Raw genomic sequence first — 16,963 nt, forward strand, 5'->3', positions numbered from 1 at the left:
AGGACTTTCTTACATAATCACAGCACCTTATTTATGATAGAGTTGGTTGCAAATCCCCATGCACTGGAAGTCTGCAAGCCTTGCCACCACCTTCTCTGCTGCAGGGCCCCGGATCTGGGCACTGCCCTGGCCTGCAGGCTCCAGCTCCATCCGTAGAAAAAACACCCAAACACGTTGCAAATTCTTTTTTCCTGCCTCCAATGCAACTCCAGCCACCTCAGCCAAAGCATCCAGCCAAGACAGAGGCTAAAGTGTAGTGCTGATAATTTTTGTTTGGCTGGGAGGATTCAGCAGCACCTTCATGGTCAGCTCGTGTCAAAGCAACTCTGGTGTCATTATTGTTTCTCAAAGACCTTAAACCATCACCAAGCTGTGGGAATTCTCATGCTCTGATGAAATCTAGAAATTAATGGGAGACTCCCAAATCTTACATGACAGCAGCTGCTTTTCTTCAACTTTTTCCCACTATCTTTAAGAGAAGTCATTCAGACAGATGTTACAGTTTTATGCTCTCAATTCTATTATATACACTCAGGCCTAACAGAATAAGTTCCTCATATCTAAGTTCAGTTAGACCATGCTTTTCATTCATTTTGGCTGATCTATTTTTGATATGTTCTCTGGATGCACCTCCTTAAAACGTGCTAATTTAGTTCCCTGGCTGTAGAGTGTATGTTAATCCCAGCACTTGCAAATACTCAGATGGAAAATAAAAAACTAGGCACTTGAAGTCACATGCTTATTTAAAACATGTAGCTGGACAGTATCAATATGACACAAGGATAGTAGATGAAAATTAACCTGCAATTCTGTAATGTCATCAAATAAATCGACCTGCTAATGAAAGGAAGCACATTTCCATAAGAATTCAAGTGGTATCCAAGTAACAATTCCATGATGATACATTTTCAATTAAAGAATTACAATAGACTACACTTATTTTTTCTCTCTAATGTTAGGTTGTAATTCATTCTTGTACAGGCAGCTGAATCTTAACCTACAGCTTCTGTTCTTTGTCTTGGTAGTAACTGGGAAGTGTTTTCAAGGTCAAATACTTTTACTAAAAAAGATACCCACACACCAAATTTAAGACATTTTCTTCTTTTCTATTATCTGGTTACTTGTTCTTACTTATTTTAGCAAGTTAGAGAAATATTAACAAAATCTATGAGAAACTCTGCCAGACTGATGAGTGCAGAGGAGTGTACCCACTCACAACAAAAGCAAAAGTAGGTCTATTTATTGCTATTCTGTACCCAAAAAAGGCTCTTGTTCTAGAAGGCCACAAGATATGAAAAACAAACTCGTGGCTATAAGAAAGTAGACCCATTTAGTGAGTCAGTGTTGGCAGGGGGCAGACAATTTATTAACTGTCCATTTACGGGGACAAGCTCCCAAGTGCAAAAGCATGAAAATTAAATTCAACAAGATCTTTAATTATCTTATGTGGTCACTTCATATTATATTCTCTCACGACGTATCACTCACTAATGTTGCTATATGGTACCACAAAATGTTCATATTTAATCAAATTGCCAGCAAAATGCATGGAATTCTAAAGATTATTTCCCATATGCCGCTACAGATCTGTCAATAACCACATTCCTGAGTTTTGGTCAGATGGCTTTGATGCCTGAGAGGACAGGAACAGTACACTGTATTGTTAAATTCCCCACTAAGGCTTAGCTTCAGTAATTCAGCTTTCATTACAAATGCTAAAATTCAGTAGTAACTGACTTAAAACTCAAAAAAACCTATCTCTATCCTTAGAATATGTGAAAAATTATTTTCCTTGAGGTTGACAGGAAAATGAAAATAAGGGAGGGATGGAGGAGAGAATCAAGATACTGTTCCCATTACACAGTATCTATGGAAGGATTATTTCAAGTTAGAAAGCTACCAAGAAATGGAAAAAAAAAATTCTTACATGTTGAACAGTAGTTCCTGCTTCCCATGAAAGCCATCTGTTCTGTGTATGTACATGGTTTGAAAGACATTCCCAGGATTGTGTCAAGCCAAAGGAATCCCCACTAGAGTTACAGAAATATAAACTCCCTTCACAGTGGCAGGAGAGCGCTAAAATGCAGCTCTGAGGACGTGTATAGCTCCACCCGCCTCAGGACCATAACAGTCCTGCTGGCATTCCAGGCATTACGTGGGATTTTCCCATCTGATATTGGGTTATGAGAACTGCAACTCTAGCAGGGATAGCATTGCAGTACTTTGAATGGGAAATTCTTCAGATGAGTCTAAGGCGAGAGCTCCGCTCTTCTCCATTGCAAAATGGCATCATCACCCTTTCTCCCATTTGCAGCTGACATGAAAAATGCCTGGAAAATATTTTTGAAATAGGATTAATTCCATAACACAGTTTTTGCCATTACTAATTTTAATGGGAGTGGGACATGGCACAGTTTGAACAATATACTTGCTCCACATTCATTTCCAAACTCTGGAAACGGGCGTTGAAAACAGAAGTCCAACAATTAATACTTGAATAAGAAGGACAATCCTTCCTGTGGGCCTGGCATTTTTGCAATCCCTTGTCTACTACTCAACTGAGTTCAAATTGCAATTATTTTTCCTAGGGAGCAATTAAATACTGCTACCAATGTTAAGCATAAACACAACTCTAACTACAAGCAACGCTCAGATGACTTGCTCAGGTTCAAGGGTTCACTGCACATGAATATCCATAAATACCACTGACAGCCTTAGCAGTATAATGAACTTTGCAGCAACTCATGCAGGCAGGCTACACAATACAAGAACATAATGCCCCAACCTTAAAGCAAGAAAGAAACCTGCAGAAGCAATTCTGAGCTACTTTTACAGCTGAAACAGTGTGTTCAAGGACTATTTAAGAAACAGTCCAATCTTGTTCGTAAAATGTTCATGTGTTTATTGTTTTTTAAATCATTGGGTAGAATGTAGAAGTAAAACTGAAGGAAACATGAACTTTATGTAAAGATGGTCAGTTCCACTGATTTATCACACCAATTAGCAATGTTTTCTTACCTCCATTAACTTAAACATGCAACATTACCAGTTAAACACCCTGGGCTTTTTAAGGCATCACATAATATTTTATCTTTAAAGTGCTTACATTTTTTTCTTGCAAACACTGGCCACAATATCACACAGACTCCCATAAGCAGATATTTCTGGCATCTCTTGAAATGCATGCCCTGCTCCCAGCTCAAAAATCAGATCTCTGTTAAAGAAACACTCTGTTTGAAATCTAGGGAATACATTTAAATCATTGGTTTTGTTTAACTTCACTATTTTCTGAGTTGCCAAGATGCTGCTTCTCTACTTCTATGGAGCTGCAGCAGAAATAATAGAGGAAGCTGCTATACAGATCAGCGTACTTGGTAAATGCTGCTAGCAAAAGCAAGTACATAGAAAATACAGTACATTTTTAACCAGCTCCAGGTTTTAGGAATGCTAAGCATTGATTAAAAATACTTCTAAAAAGACTTATTAACTGGGAAGGCATATGGGGTTTAAGTCAATGGTGTTTTCCACGTACAAACATTAACAACTATGTCCCTTCCTATCTTCTTGAGCTTGACCTGGTAGGAAACTTTTTCAAGGTGCATTTTGCTCCTTTTCAAGTCACACAGAAAGCTATCACATCCGTTTCTCTCTTCTGAAATGTTATCACTCCTTACAAAACTCGTTACAAAACTAGAGTGAACTGCCTGAGACCTCCATCTATTTCTCAGACAAGTCAGCTGGGCTTAGTTTAAACAGCCTTCAACAGCAGCTTAAGGCAAGATATCTGAGCTTACACCAAAGCAGATAAGGAGCACTCAGCGGTCTTCCCACCTCTCTTCAAGCAGGAATCATCAGCAAATAAGCAGTAATGGATTAAGACCAGCACATCTGTTCCAGCAGCAAGCATCTGTCTGTATTCTACTTCATCAATCTATTGACCTGCAGTTCCTCACTGGAAGGGAGCTCAGCGTTACTATCTATGATGTCTGTCAGGCAAACTAACACTTTTCAGTGCTGCAAGCCCCAAATACAAGCTAGGATGCCAGTAATAACAATTTTATTACTAATCTTCTTTCTTATATGTAACATTAGATGAGCAGCCTGCTAAAGTTAACAGACCCTTCTGATCTTGACTCAGTTTATATATTTATTGGTGATCATACACCAAATCTCTACAAGAATTTGCTATGGTCTGACCAGCTTTACTAACATCTACTCACACATAAATATCATGGCATGTAATTTAAAAAAATTCTTATTTCCTGTGTAATCCTGGCACAGGGAAGTGTTTGCCAGATTGATCATGATGAAAGACAGCTTTTTTCAATGGCAGCTTTTCTTTTTTTCCTCTGTTGATCAATTAGGCAGTTCCTCTGCAGAGATCCAGAAAGCTGATTCAGACACCAACCAACCTGAACCAGAGGTGCTAATGCTTTTTTTTTTGCCACAACAGGCCTCACCTTCATGCAGAAACACCCAAAAGTCATGTTATTTATGCAATTGACTCCTCTCTGCCATGATGGGGAGAAATTCTGTCTTCAGCAAGACGATGGATGCACATCTCTCTGAGAGCCCACCAGAAGAGAACTTGGCAGGGAAGGAACCACAGTTCACCAGCACATGTGGCCTACCCACGAGCACACAGACTTTTACGAGAGAGAAAACTGGGGTCTAGGTAAAGAACTGAGTGACTCAGCCCCTGCTGATCACTAATTTTAAGTGAAGAATGAGTTTGTAATTCCAGGAAAAACAAATCAATACCGTGGCTGTGCCGTCTGCATTTTCTGTCTCCAGTGATTGCCTCTTCAGTGCTTCAAGTTTCTATGGGTGGTTTTGGTAGTCCTTTTAACATATCACCTTACAGCTGATCATGGTCTCTTTAAAACCTCTGCAAGGGGTTTTCCCCAGACAGATGGAGCAGTTACCATGAGCCTCTTCAGTGACTGCAGTAACATGACATCAACAGCTTAGTCCCATCTTTTCTTTCTTGTCCTCCAGAGCTATCCAGCCATACTCACAAATACCTTCGCAAAGGAGGATCTGAGTGAGGTATCTATCATTGCTGTAGGGTTGAAAAACCCTCTAACCCTGCTAGGACACAGGCTCTTGTAGAGAAGGTGGTGCTACCTGCTTCCTTCACACCTCTGCGTTTGGACAAGTTTATAACATAAGGCTGAAAACTGATAAAATGGCATGTAGCAGTTTGAATATCCCAAGTCCTTCTCAAGTAACTAAGAGGCTGTGAAACCAGTAACAATATTTTGCTTCAGGGCTGATATGTGATAATTATTAAAATGATAGACTGAGATGGTGCTTTATGCAAGGATGCAATGAATTTATTTGCACAGGATGCAAATATTGTCTCAAAGCTAGGGGCAAGCAGAGAGCTATCTCTCTAGCCAGAAAGAGCTGGCTAGAGAAGAGGCCCTGCAGAGGTGTCCCACTGAGAAAGATGAGCCATCCACCGGCCAAATGTGGTCACTCTCAATGGCCAGAGTGTTTGTGACCTCAAATCCCAGCCAAATATTGCACAGAGGATAATCCTACAATAACACTTATATATACAATAAGCTCACTAATATATACAATAAGCTCCCAGAAGTAACTAATCCTGCTTTTAAATAACTAACTAAAAGAATGAATGAATAAATAAATGTTCAACTTGTTAAAGTCAGGCGAAATGAATAAGTGCTGTTTCTCAGAACAAATAAAGATGTTCTTTCTATGTTTCCTTAGAGGAAATTGTTTACCTTTTAAAAAGCAGTATTTAAAAATAGGAGTCCAAGTATTAAAGCATTGTCACCAAAATGTTTAAAAATTTTACTGCAACAAAGGATATTTAATTTCCAGGTTTCTTTTTGGTGCTGACACCCTGCCTATAGCAGGAAAAAAAAAGAAAAAAAAAGAGTTTACTAAACAAATCCAGGGACAAAAATTATATACACTGAGAATTTGGAATCAAAACCTTGGCAGTTTCTGATACTCATTACTCCCTGAGCCAAAGTCCAAGATGTGTAGTTCTTGTTCAAAAGCTCCTATGTTGCATAATTGAGCATCTTGACTCATTAAGTTGGCAGTCTTGATCCTAATTCTTGATAAACTGACCCATAAAGGCCTTGACAACTCAGAGGGGTTTTTTGGTATTTTTTTCTCCAAAAACATTACTGAAGCAGGTAATGATAAATGCATGGAAACCACCTAACAATTCCTTAAACAGTTTAAATCTCCAGTAAGACTTTAGGACAGTCAGACCTTAAAAAAGGTCTTAAACCTTAAAAAAGATGACAAATAAATAAAAGTCAATAGCTAGCAGTATTAGAGATTCAACTCAATATCCTCACAGATATTCAAAAAGGCATGAGCTTTCACATCTAAATCCTATCAAGAGTCAACACAAGTAAAAATCAACATGAAATACTGGCCTTGCTGAAAATGTAAGTCAGAGGTTGGCACTGGACACCATGTATAAAGGAATGTTAACATGCAAATGGTCAAAGACAATCTTGCAACAAAGAGTGGAGTTTCTACAGTAGAAGTCTCTGCAACAGTTGCCCAAATGGATTCATTCTGGTAACACTTAAAAACATTGTTTCTTGTCTACGGTACCTACAATGCCACTGTATTTGCCTGCTACAAATAATAAATTTTTGGCTGTGGAGTGGAAAAGAAATCACCTAAATTAATAATGTACAACGTGATTTGTCACATTTACTGGCTACCTAATGTCCATCAGTTGGGGTCAGTATCTGTCACATATAACTTTGTCAGAAAATGAAAAAGTTATCAGTTTTTATTGTTCTAAAGTGATTTGTAGATTTTTTTTTAATGCAGCTTCTTCATTCCCTATACAACTGTATGACTCTTTGCTACTGCTCAGTCTTTTTTACACTACCACTTACTTGTTCAGCTACTGATCTCCTATATGATATCCAGCTGACACACTTATTCCTCTGAACTGCTGAATTTACGAGGCAGGAAAAATCAGAATTTCTTTCATCCCCATGTTCTAGATGGTGAGAGAAAAAATTGCTTCCTAAAAAAGTTTTGGATGATTCAGAGCACCCATTTGTACATTATGAGCCTCAATTTAAAAATTGTTATTCACAATCTACGTATGAGACACAAGCAGTTCAATTAAAGGGGACCATTTGACAGGATTAGCTGCTTGCTTTTACATCAGCAAAGCTGGAGTCTCTGCAGCAAACACCTATAAAACAAAGAAATGGTCTTAGCATTTCAATGCATCTGAGCAAGAACAGAATCATGTTTCAGATGTGGAATTCCACATTCTCAGAAGGCATTTCATCCTCTGTGGCATGAGTGATTTTTATTCAGTTTCTAGCATGCATGCAATCCTTTCAAAGATTCCAAAACAGTCTTTACAATTGAATTGCTATTCTGCTATTGCTGATGTTCAGCAGAGGGAGAAGGATCACTCTGGGAGACACGCAGGTCTTGCCACACTAAAACTTGGACAGAAATTCCTATATAAGATGATTCACATTCAGAGTTGGATTTTCACAGATTACATGCTGCATTTTAGGAGTTTCTACTTCTAGATTGTAGAGTAATAGGGAGCAAATATTTCCATACTTTCCTGTGGCAATCTAGCAGTAACTAGGTCTGGAACCAAAAGGATCTGAACTAAACCATGAAACCTGAGACTCAAGAGGACTAGAGACACTGCCAGAGCCACATCAGTTATTATACTTTGTGTATATTACAGACATCTCTCTAAAACCCAGTACCATAACTTGAATTGTGAGCCTGTTAATTAACACCCCATATCTATAATAGTCACAGTCTGGAGACATTTGTACAGAAACCATGAAATTAATGGAAATACCTGGGAATCCTTCACCTAAAGCCAGGCAGACAGAAATCCAATTAACTCCCCAAATAAGAAAGCTCTTCACATGTCTCAGAAGTTGTTTTAACTCTCCCATTGTTTTCATTTGGACTCACAAACAAACAGAGCTCAGCAAAACCTTGAAGCTACCACTATTCCAGGAAATGTGCTAATAAGCCAGAAGAGTGGGGGGCCCAGATACAACTTTGAAGTTACCCCTTTACACAACAGCATCTTAATTACCAAGGAAAGGAAAGGCACTGGAGTCATACTTGCAATAGACACCATCTGTAAGTGCTAGATGCTGCTGAGCTGATACCTAGTTGTTATGTTCAATGACAAGTTAGAGGAAAGGTTCCTTTGGACCTCCTGAGGTTTTCAGGATTTCAGCTTTTTTTTTTTTTTCCCTTGCTACTGTACATGGAGATATTTTTCTGCTTTAAACATCTTCAGTCTTGTACCTTAAAGATACAATTTATAAGAGAAAATTCTAAGAATGTCTATCATGCAGGCAAACCCTTGGATGCATTTCCAGTTTCTGAAAAGTTTGGGGATTACTTTTCACTGTGTTGCAGAAGTCCTTCCTAGTATGATGCTCATCCAACGCCAGGAAAGAGAACTGCAATTTCCTCTCCCTTGCCACGAAGGCATTGCAGAGCACCCGTATGGCAAAGGGGCAAATAGCAGCAAGACAGCTGATGACTGTGTTTGATTTCTTTTTTTTTTCCCTGCCAGTCTGAGTTTTCAAACTTCTCCCTAATTCGATGAGGATTAGAAACATTATTTTGCTTTACTGCATCAAAACAGTTTCCTGTGACCATTTGGGTGTGGACAGTAGGAATATTTGACAAAGAGCAAGGACTGTGAGGCTAATGATGAGGTTACAAATGCTGGCACCTCTGGGCATCCATTCAGAGCACTGCAGGGGAATGCTGACATGCTTGCCATCTTATCCTTCAATTTGCCATTGAAAATGCTAGCTCACTGACATCTATTTAAAAAAAATCTTCCAAATGGAACTTTCTAACACATTCTTCACTGTAATTTCAGGACCTCATCTCCTGCATGTGAGCTGACTTCTTGGGTGCGAGGATCCCAAACAGACGACTTGAGTGTTGTGCGACATTAACTATTCACACTAAACCACCAGCAGCATTTTCAGTAGGAAGAAGGGAAGAACCCCAGGGACACTTGAAATGGGTAGGAAAGGATGAAATACATCCTACACTGCTGGCATCTCACAGTTTCCAAGTTCTCTGGATGTACAACAGGGATACTCACGCCTATCTGTGGCACTAGTAAACACACCACAGGAAAATGAGCTGGATTTGTGGCTTCAGCACACAATGCAAGTAACCACATCAATATAGCAGGGAAAAAATATCTGCAACAGGAGAGTCCTGGGGATCTGTGGAAATGCTGAGACAGATGCCACTGAAGAAGTGATCTTTTGTGCCACCCTTTTCAAATAAACATAAAGGAGCCACGAGTGCCACTATCAGTTCCTGAGTGACCTCACCTGAACACAGAAGGAATAATCATATAATTAAACTACTATAAAACATCTTACCCCCCTCTTTTAGATTCTAGGGAACTGTGTGCATTCATATTACTACAAAAGTTTGACAGACTCCTTCAGCAACCTATCAGTAGTTAAATTTTGGCCAAAATTGGGATTCTGATTTCTGCTAGGCTCTAGCTTTCCTCCTGTGTAGACACAAGAGAAAAAAGAAAAAAAGGGAAGTATATAATTTTGCCCTTGAACAGCAGCCAGCAGAAGTAAGCTGTCAGGCCACTGGACAAGATGAGCACTTGATGTGAAATGCCCTCCAGGACACAAGAAGCCTTCGTCATCTGTCCTTCACCTTTGCATCCCTTGAAAATGTTTGTAAAACAAATCCTGTGTTTTGTTCCAGCTCCTTCGACTTTCTGTCCTGTGCCCTGGAATGTGAAGAGAAGCTAGACAAAACACCAGGGAGGCACTTGGAGAAGGAGGGGACCTTCAAAGCCATGCAGCCTCCTCAAGGACGAGGCTTGCAATCCACTTCTGTACTTGGAGTTGGCATGAAAAATTTCAAATAATCATAATAAAACATACATTGAAACTGTCTGTGTTGTAGCAGAAATTTCAACTTCCAGCTCTTCATTCTGAAATCTGTCCTCAGTCAGAGTGTTAAAAAGTTGAGCCTTGCTCATATTGCCTGAACTGTCTTAAGATAAACAATGCTTTTGGCATTGGATTTTGTTTGCTTGCTTGAAATTTTTGTCAGGGCTGTGGAGATAAACGAGCAATGAATTGATAAAGAATTACAGTAATGTGTTTCAATGGTTAAATATTTTGGTTTTAATTAAAATTATTTTAATCCTCAATGCACCTTCTGAACTTTAACTTAAAGTAGGAAAAAGTTTTGAAATATCTTCACAGATATATTCTTTGTTTTAAAGGGGGGGAAGAAAGAAAAGACATTTCAAGATAAATGGCTTCTGTCTCGGGGAGTGTTAATGAGGTAAGACATTTCCAAAGAGCCTCAGAGTGACAATAGCACACAGACTGTGGTGGTTCCAGAGTGCAGAACTGCCCCCAGCAGTGAACGCCCACTGAAGTGAAGCAAAGCACAGCCAGGAGGGAGGAGGCAGAGAGGGGGAGAAAGAGGGAGGGAGAGAAAGAGAAAGGAAGAGAAGGGAAAAAAACCCCAAACTGTTGCAAGTTCATGCACCCCTATTACAAATTCATTTTAATTAAACAAAGAGATTATACAGACATTGCTGACAGGGATTATCAAAATAGAATGGCGCCACCTGCCCCTTGCAGCCCAATTAATTAGCAGAGAATCTGAGGTGCCAATTATCACAAAGGAATAAGAAAGGATCAGTAAACACAGCTCATGATGAACTTGAAAATTAACTCTTTCGGCTCATAGCTGAAGTCCCAGAGCATCATACAGCCCTGATGCTGCTACAGCCCTCCAAAAACCCCACGCTAAAAAAACACACCAGGCTTCTCCAGATCCCTCTTTCCCATGGTTTTGTGAAGTGTGACCACTCCTGCTCTTCATGAAGTTCCCAGAGCACTTTTAAAATTTATGTCACTAAATTTACATAGCAGAAAAAGTCATTTAAGATTGAAAAGGCTCCTCAAAACAAAAGACAGACTTCTTACTGTGTTTTGAGGTACATCAGGAAAACGTAGATCACTTCTCATGCCATACCAGAGAGGTTTTGAGAGAACAGGTCCAGAACAATGAGAATTCCAGTTACTGATAGATAACAGAAAAAAGTTTTAATTTTCTAGGAAGTAGGTATTGCTCATAGGAGCTTGACTCCTCTCCCTCCCCACATAAGAATCTTCTCCTTCAACTTCTGCTCCTCAGAAGAGTGATCTGCTGCCTTTCAGGGCAGGCAGTGCTAGCACATCTTATGCAAACTTGTAATCACAGCTTAACCTTACTTCATGGTTTCCTGAAGGCCATAACGATAAACTTAGCTTGTAGAGCTAAGCAACTCAATACAAAAAGGGGGGATGAATCCTCAGTTCTTCCAGTGTAAATTCTGTGTTTTTCCATTGTCTTTGCTGGGTTTCAGTGTCACATCTGCAATTAAACTCCACTCGTGTCTTTGTGCTATTTCTTCTCTATTGCATTTGAAATAGAAAATAAAAATGTGGCTTACATGACAAACCATGTCATTAAATATCAGTTAGGTAAAAACTGTGTTGACTCAAATGGGGAAAAAATGAATCTCAGAAGTTTGGATTTTACTGTCAACATTTTTCAGTACTCTTGTCAATAAATATGAGAAGGGGGTGCTGCAAGCGTAGAGTGAAGTACCTGTAGTACAACTGGATTTAAATTAATCACACTACTGATGCTGCATGATATATAACTGCACTCCCCTATCTGTCTTGAGAAGTGCAAAACAAAGCCCAAATACTTCACCAATGCAAACTGTGAAATACAACAAGTTTAATAAGCAAATTTGCTTGCAATGCCAAGCTCCTCTTCTTTTCTAAAGTGCCCGCTGGATCGTTACTCAATGGCTTTATTGTTTTGGGATCAGAAAGCGAGGACTTCAGCTCCACAATGCACAGTTTGTCACCCTTTGGATAAAGGAGCTGTGAACCAAAGCAGCAGGACATACTTGCATTCAACAGTGTGCTCTGAAGAGTGGAGCGCATGCTGGCAGGACTTGAAAGCCCTGAAATGCCAGCCAGTTCCTCCAGTTAAATTGGTGAGACCTCCACATACCTGTGGGGTGTGAAAAGGCCCTGGTGCTCATCATTCTGCATTAGGATTGAGTTCATCTTATCAAATGGGCCTTTGAGCATATTGTGGAGTAATTTACCAACCGAAAAAATCATAACGATTTTCCACTTCATTTACCTCAACAGTAGCTACGTAATGTCAATAGTTTTAAACATTTAATTAGACACACCACGTGTTTTATGCTCTACTAATTACATAAAATTGTGCTCAATAATTTTCTTCCCATTGAAACAAACCTTAAGCAGCTGTTAAAACACTAATTAGGTGAATGCCTCCACGCTGTGCGTTTGGCTCGGTGCCGAGCGCATTCCTCCCAGTGGTGAGCGGGGTTTTTCCAGTGTCCATGATGCAACCCTGAACACATGTCAATCTCTGCTGCACCACAGAACTGAGAGTGAACTCCAAACATTTATTTTGGCCCTCACCTTAGAAAGCTAACATTATATATATAAAATGCAACAGTTCAGAAAGCTGTTCAATTATACTGGGCTCTTAGTTTTCTGTGCTTCCATTTTTATCTCCAAAGAGCAGCTAAATTTGACACAGGGCTTGTCATTTGCAATCTCCTATGAAATCAGCACTTTTTATTACATTGGAGCTGCCTTACAGACCTTATCTCACAATACAGTCAAATAAAAATGCATTGCTGAGCCTGGTACAAATGAAGCCTTTAGTACTTAGATACTTTCGGGTTATTTTGTTCCTAACGTGTTTTAAAAACTTATGTGAGCCACAGTTATCCATGCATACAGTGGCAAGGGCTGGGAAAATATTTTTTGGTTTTCAGTTTTACATAAGAAGATAATTCAGAGACATTTTATTTATTTTAAATATCCTTGAGAAAGGGCATTCAAGTCTTACCATGGACAAGTTTGGTGATCCTAATGGCATCCAGAATTGAGTCAGTACCTCTGAATGTCTCAAATGGCTTCACTCAGAGCTTTAACCCTGGCTGTAACTCCACTAAAATCAGGTTCTCTTAATTAGTGACTAAGCCTGTACAGCTGCAGGCCTAATCCAGGCATTCCTACAAGGACAGAGGGGACCAGATTGCCAATAACAGGAACTGTCTGACAGCTCCTACCCCAAACCTGCCCATGCCTCTATGAACTGGGATCTTGCTCTTGACCACATCCTGATGATTCCAGACTCAGGATTTGTTCCTGAAGAATTCTTATAAGAAGAAATTGCCCAAAATGGCCATCCTCAAAACCACACAGGTATACCTTCCTTTACATATTTTTTTTTTAAATCGGACTGTAGTGAGTGTACATAAATCAAAAATTTAAAAAAAATAGGTTTTTTTTGCCTTTGACAAATTTTTAAGTGTTATCACCTGAGTATGCTTGCTGCTTCTACAGCCACGAAAGTATGCTTGTTCTATTACAAATTAATAGATTGTTTATGCTCTTAGTTAATCTCTGTTCTTCACAAATTATGCTAATGATACTTCTTTTTTAATAATTTCCAGTGATTGGTGATCTAGCTGACAATGGGTCTTCTAAAATACATTGCACCTGTGGACTTCCTTCTTTTATGGAAAATTAGGAGGGTCAGGTCCAGGCTTCCTTTTCTAGCGCCATTAGGAGCTGCATCAGGTGTACTGTTGAGTGTTTTTTATTTTTTAACTTGCATGTTCTGAAGTCAGGAACATCACTTAAAAAAGACACAATTCTAATCCACATACCACATCACTGAAAACTGTAAGAACAGATCTGCTAAAAAGACAAACCCCAAACATAAAAGATGTTAAATTTCCACATTGACCTCGTGTACTTGTACAAATGGAAGACATATTTCCTTTAAAAAAAAAAAAGAGAAAGAATAAGAATTTGATATATTTAGTCTCTGTATATAAAATCAGACTTTTTTTTTCCCGTCTTGTTATATTTTGTTGAAAAAATCCTGCCAGTGCAACCAGACCACACACAACCAAGAGGCATTTCCTGATTAGAAAGAGCATTTTTCTGTTTTCTGAAAGTTCTCCATTTAGCCTGTTTCTTAATCCTTTTTCAGGTAGTAATATACCTGTACAAAGTGGGTAAAGGAAGGTATAGCTGAGGCAACCTTATTATGAGCTAAATAATATGAGCTCAACAATCCCTTCACATAACAAAGAGAGTGTAAATCTTCATCCATTAATTATACTAAGATATAAGACAGGAACAAATGGAAGCTGTATTAAATGTATCTGTGGATATAATTTGAAGTTCTCTTCCCTCACAAGACCCATAACACTTTTCCTAGTAACTAAGGTGTCATTGAGTCTCACCATTAAATTCTTGAGTCCTAATGCAGAGTTCCCTTCTTGAACTGTTCCTTTTACAAATCAAAATAGCAAATCTAGTCTTTGTTTTCCCACCTTGCAGGATAAAACATCCCCATTGACCAACTAATTCCAGCAGGCTGATCTAGGAAAATGTCATCTAAACAAGATGATTGATGTCTAAGGATCATTACTGCAGGAAAAACAAACAAACAAACCATAGACCTTTTTTGTGCTGTTAGAAACAAAAACATAAGTCCTTTTTAAAAGTAAGTTGGAGGGTCTCATACCTGTGAAAGGGAGGAATAAATCTGAGATGTATTTCTGATAAATATTTGAATGGGATGAGCATGGGCACTTGCCAAGTATTTGGAAATTTAATTTAGTACATGATAGCCACTGTGGTTTCTTCTGCTTTTGTGTGGACTTATTTAACGTAGAAGGATATCCTGTAAGGACAAGGATATTCTTATTTTTACATGCATAAAAAACTGTGAAGATTCACTCACCTAAGTCTTCTTCCAGAAGATTATAGTGGAAATTACACTAGTGTGGAACAATTACACTGCACACATACTGCTCTCTTCTGTAGCCAGTCATAAAGTTTGGAAAAGACTTCTAAGATCATTGAGTCCAGCCATTAACCCTGCACTGCCAAGGCCACCACTGAACTATGTCCCTAAACAACACATCTACACATTATTGGGCACCTTTCAGGGATGTATATTCCCTGGGCAGCCTGTCCCAGTGCTTGACCCTTCACTGAAGACATTTTTCTTCATATCTATCCAATCTACTCCGCTTCTGGTGCAGCTTGAAGCCGCGTCCTCTTGTCCTATCGCTCATCACCTGGCAAAAGAGCCTGACCCCCAGCTGGCTACAGCCTCCTTTCAGGCAGTTGCAGACAGCAATAAGGTCTCCCCTGAGCCTCCTCTCCTCCAAGCCAAACACCCCCAGCTCCCTGATCTGCTCCACATCAGATCTGTGCCCCAGCTCTGCTGCCCTTCTCTGGACTCACTCCAGCGCCTCCATGTCTTTCTTGTCACAAGGCCCCCAAAACCAGACGCAGGATTTGAGGTGCAGCCTCAGCAGGGGAAGTCCTTTCTCAAGCTGGTGGACTGTTCACTCGTAGCAAAACCCCAGTGCATCTTTGCAACATTCTCATCTCACACCATATGAAAATGGGATTGGGATCAGATGACTTCCTAAGGTCCCTTCCAACCTGAACATTCTACGATGCCTGTAGAACACTGGCAAGCACATCAGATGGCCATAACCTCAGTACCTTTCACACACAGCTCATTTTCTATTTATTCCTTTTTCCTGCAGGACTCAGTTGCACTCACCTGCCTCAGCCTGAGTACCTGAATTATTTCCTTTTTACGCATAATGTGCAGCAGAGTACAGGGTGCTACAGGGTAATTTTCCCTTTCCAGCTTCCATATTTATTTCAGGGAAACTTCCTTTATCAACCACATTCGTGTTCTTAGAAATGTGTTCATTTCAATAAAAATGACTTACTGTTTTATGGAAGTTGAAGGCCAATGACCCAAATCCTATAAATCATTAAAAATACTTTCTGCCATAGAATCCTAAGTTGCTTTTTTCTCAGTAGCAGAGAAAGTATTTTACTATAAAAAGTTACATTTTTGCCCACACTAAAAATTCTGCATTAAAAATACACTAAATGAGGGACAGATGTTTAAAACAGCAGACCTACAATGAAGTATTAAATATTGCTGGCACAGTGCGCCCTTTGGTACAGTTTAGTCTCTTTTTGCAATAGGCATGTTTTCACAGCTGTAAAAGCACCAAAAATTACTGTCTTTGCTCCAATATTAATATAGAAATCTATTAAAAAATACACCAGACTGCTGAACAGATTAAACTATTGTTCATACATTCTATCATTAAAATAATTTGCTTTAAAAAGTAATATTATTGTCAAATGTTTTGAAATTGGTTAAGACGAACTGTGTCACTTTGAAGAATATATGGATTATCTATACAAAACCAAACAATTCCACTTTTGTCAAAATAAAAATGCAAGCCTCCAGGAAATCAAAGAAATCAAACCTGCTACTTGATGTTTTGCTCAATGACAAGCTGTCTGACCCACAGCAGCACAGAGGAGGTGAACGATCTTGTGCCAAATCCCTCCAAACCCACGCTGAGGATGCAGTGTAGGATTAAAGCCCTTTTCCACAGGTACTGCTGGTGCGTCAGAGCTACGGGAGAAAGTGAGACAGGTCATGGAAGAGCAGATTCTGTGGTCTAGGGAGTTTTTGTGTTAAAACCTGATAAACATAAACAAGACAGGCAAAGAGATAACACATAGAACAGAATGATAATATTAAAACCTTTTGACCTAGTAACTGTGAGGATGAACTTGGTAAATCCATAAACCACAGTAGGATATGTTCACCACTATACATAGGTTCTGCTACATTAAAGATATAATTTCTATATCCCAGGCTGGTGGCTCAGAGCTCCAAAATCAAACATCACAAGTTCCCACTCTTTGCGGAATCCTGTCTCAGTCTGTGCTTCATTTACTTGAGCACTAAGCAATCTGTGATCATTATA

At 39.3% G+C, this 16,963-nt stretch overlaps 1 protein-coding gene across 1 annotated transcript in view; it reads right to left on the reverse strand.

Moving 5' to 3' along the window:
• BMPR1B (bone morphogenetic protein receptor type 1B) overlaps positions 1-16,575 on the reverse strand; it is a gene marked incomplete at its 3' end in the record, with an annotated part of 97,440 nt that extends 80,865 nt beyond the window's left edge. Inside the window, exon 1 of the mRNA XM_084204056.1 lies at positions 16,454-16,575. The remainder of the gene's footprint in view (positions 1-16,453) is intronic.
• Positions 16,576-16,963: the final 388 nt, after the last annotated feature.

The sequence above is a fragment of the Fringilla coelebs genome, assembly GCF_963513975.1.
Source record: "Fringilla coelebs genome assembly, chromosome: 4".
In the NCBI taxonomy this organism is placed as follows: domain Eukaryota; kingdom Metazoa; phylum Chordata; class Aves; order Passeriformes; family Fringillidae; genus Fringilla; species Fringilla coelebs.